The 3,600-nt window shown below is 41.7% G+C and overlaps 1 long non-coding RNA gene across 1 annotated transcript; it reads left to right on the forward strand.

The window, feature by feature from the left end:
- The first annotated feature begins 1,107 nt into the window (after positions 1-1,107).
- On the forward strand, positions 1,108-1,956 carry LOC107130921 (uncharacterized). Its single transcript, XR_001493689.3, has 2 exons — positions 1,108-1,478; positions 1,649-1,956. It is a non-coding gene; the product is annotated as an uncharacterized lncRNA (long non-coding RNA).
- Positions 1,957-3,600: the final 1,644 nt, after the last annotated feature.

A 3,600-nucleotide genomic window follows, 5' to 3' on the forward strand; every position in this document is an offset into this window, starting at 1 on the left:
CGGGAGGCTGGTCTTTTGCAAGGAATGACTGGTTATACTCCATGAGGAAGGACACCCTGCCACCTTATTTATATGGTCACACTTCCATTTATAAATTACAAAAGGGATGAAGAAAGAAGACTTTGAGCCATCGAATTTATGGATTCAATAACTGTTGCCATTTCAGACAGCAGGGTCTCTGGGGAATATTTTCCCATGTGTGCTTAGGTAGCAGAGAGGGAGAGACAAATGCTAAATATTCTGCTGTATTTATGAAATGTCAAATGTGCTTTCCGGGGTAATTGCATGAATATTGAAAAGCCTCGCTGAAATTTATAACCTTGCAACTGAATGTTTGGGGATGCTTCTTGCCAGCAGCCCCTCTGCAGACAGGACAACAGCCCTGGCACGAAATGCCCAAATGAAATGGGATCCAGCCTGGCCTTTCCTGGCCAGCCATTGCCAATGCAGCTGGACAACTTGGCCCAACTTCATGAATGCTTCCCATGCAAGGAGTCCATGTCAGGCCCAATGGACACATTCAGCATAACTAGAGGACTTGGTTAATGTCAAATATCCCATGATAATTCTAAAAAAAAAAAAAAAGGTTTTACTGTAACTTTCTCCAGATCTGCTGGAATAGCATATAGCATATCAGAATCTAGGTCTATTCTGTTGGAAGATAAACCTTTCCTCTGTTTTTCTAAAATCCTAGCATATTCTTTGACCAAGCAGGACATTCTTACCCCTGGCAGACAAACAAATTCTCAGCATTAACTGAAGAAAAACAAGTGGCCTATCCCAGCCATAGACCTTGAATAGCATTGAAACATGGCGGGGTGGGGGATGCATCGTAGTTGGTATTTCCTCCTTTTTTTAAATTTCACTTAAGTCAGTTTAATAGTCTCATGAGTCATTCTCATGTTCTCTTTCTTTTTAACCACACGTAACCACCCCATCATAGATCTGGCTGCTTTAATCTCAAAAATGTCTCTTACAACCCTAACTTGCTTTGCTCCCGGGGTGGCTTTTCTTTATGATGTCATAACTTTTCTTTAGGACGCCATAACTTTACAGACACATCACCCACTGTCTCCCCATGCATACTGTGCTCTGTCTCCTCAGTGCTACTCACACTGTCTCCATCCCTGGTGCCCTCTGCGTATCTCTGTGCCTTTGTGCACACTGCTTCCTCTGCCTGGAAGCCCTTCTTCCTTTCTCCACACAGCACATCCCTCCTTACTCATCAAAGTCCCATATAAATGCTAAAGGCACCTGATAGTCTCAGCAAACTTGGCCACCAAATATGAAATCTTCTCCATCTATGCCCACTGGTCATGGACAAAACTCAAGAGTTGCATGAGAACTTCAGTTATCAGGCAATGGTACCAGGGTTTGGGGCAGAAGGAATAGATAAAAGGGATAATTCTGAGGAAGATGATGGAAAGACTGACCCCGATATGGTGAGGATGATTCCAGCACTACTCGTACTACACTAGGTGAGCCAGGAGCTGGAAGGAAGGGTGGTGTGGAAGAAGGTTGGGGTGAAACTGGAGAAATTTGGGGAAAGAAAACTACATTAGAAGTCACGGGCTTTCTGAGGCCACCAGAGGTGAATGGGAGAAAAAAGAGTGATATCAGCTAAGCCATGTACTTTTCTAATTTTCAGGATCAGACAACTTGAAATCTCTCTTCGCTTTTATTGGGCAATCTGTTCTAAGGATCACAGCCCCTGTCTGTAACTGTCGCCTCTTCTGAGGTACAATTATAGGACTCCTCCATCATTACGTTCTTTCCTCTCCTCCCATTGCAATGTTTCCATGCTGAGAGGGCTCCAGATAGATATAGGGAAGCTCGCTAGTCTCTGTGCTGAAGCTCAGTGCTTGGCATACCTCTGCCTTTGATGAGGCTCTGGCACAGCCCTGCATCATTCTTCATTTGCCTGCACATTAAAGAATGCCCCTGGTGCTCATCAGAGCGCCTCGTGTCAAAGGCTTTGTCTGCACCTCTCTGTGCCTAGGTTGCAGGCACAGCTTTGGATTTTTTTTATCCTCCTCTCATGTACTTATGTTCAGTTTGGGTGAGTTCCTCTTCTTAGCCTTATTCAACTGAAAAAAAAAAAGATTCTGATTTCTTTTGGCCATATGCTGCATTACAAAAATGCCTAAGGCCCTCAAGTTAGCAAATTAGATCCCACATGAGACTCTGAGCACAGACAATTTGTCAAGAGGTGGGGTAAAGTTTTCATTTCAGGCTCACCTCTCCCACCCATCTGGGTGATGCCCCAGTGACCCATCATGGGGTGTGGATATTAAAATAATGGTAGAACTTTCAACCAGGAGGCAATTGTACAACTGGAAGGGGAAGGGGATGCACATATGTGTGAGGGTGTGTGTGTGTGTGCGCGTGTGTATTTACTCATCCATTTATACATATATATGTATATTCTTGCATTATTTTAATACCTACATCTCATGATAGGTGTGTGATTTTATACATACATATATGCATGTATATCATGGGATGAATATATATGAATATATGTGTATTATATATGTACATATATGTAAATATACATATATACACAAAGTATATATACACCCATATATAAACTACATATTAGTAAATATGTATATACACACATATATATGAATAACACACGCACACACACAAACACACACACACACAAACACACACATACACACACAAACACACACACGCTTGGCTAAAATGTACTACTCTGAGCTAAACTTGAGCCATGACTCACTCTGCTCCCATGATAGCAGTGAGTACTGTGAAGTTCAAACAAACAGAGGGAACCAAAACAAATAAAACTGGTCTGTATCATCTCTGCATGACCAGAGACTCTCCAGGGCCCTTACCACCAACGTGTGGGGTTGAGGATGGAGGGCTCCTGGCGCCAGTGACACCTCTTGAACCTCTGTAAGAGCACAGAACACGTGTCAGAATGGACACATCCCATTGTAATCTTTCCCATAATATCATGCCCGCTCCAGACGGGGCTGTAACTTTCTCACATTTGCATTCTTAATGCTGACTACAGAACCTGGCATACAGGCACTCAATCTTTTCGTTGCTGTTGTTGTTGTGGTTTTTCATTGATAGGATGTCCTTGGCTAATCGTCATCAATTTTCATAAAATTTGATCTGCTAAATTGCATATGCACAGATTGCATTGTGTTTTATGAAGAAAATTACAACATCATTTCTTCTTCCTGAATTTTGAGGAAAGACAATGAAATGTTTACCAGTCTAAATCAGCAATTGAAAAAGTGATACAGTATGGATACTTTTAATGGACTTTTATCTTGGGAGTCCAGCAATTAATTTTAAATGTCTTCCTTATTTACGAGATTTTGTTACACAATACAGATTCATTTTGAATATATATATTCATATTTATACTCATATATAAATATATAAACTTAGATTTATATATAAAATCACAGCCCACCATGCATATTGGTCCCTGAGTATATCATCCAATATATTGGATGATCGTGGGGTGAGTTTGTTCCTCTGCCATTCTAAGAAATACCTTTCCCAGTCAGGCGCGGGGGCTCACACCTGTAATCTCAACACTTTGGGAGGCTGAGGCGG

Source organism: Macaca fascicularis, chromosome 9 (genome assembly GCF_037993035.2).
Source record: "Macaca fascicularis isolate 582-1 chromosome 9, T2T-MFA8v1.1".
Taxonomy (NCBI): domain Eukaryota; kingdom Metazoa; phylum Chordata; class Mammalia; order Primates; family Cercopithecidae; genus Macaca; species Macaca fascicularis.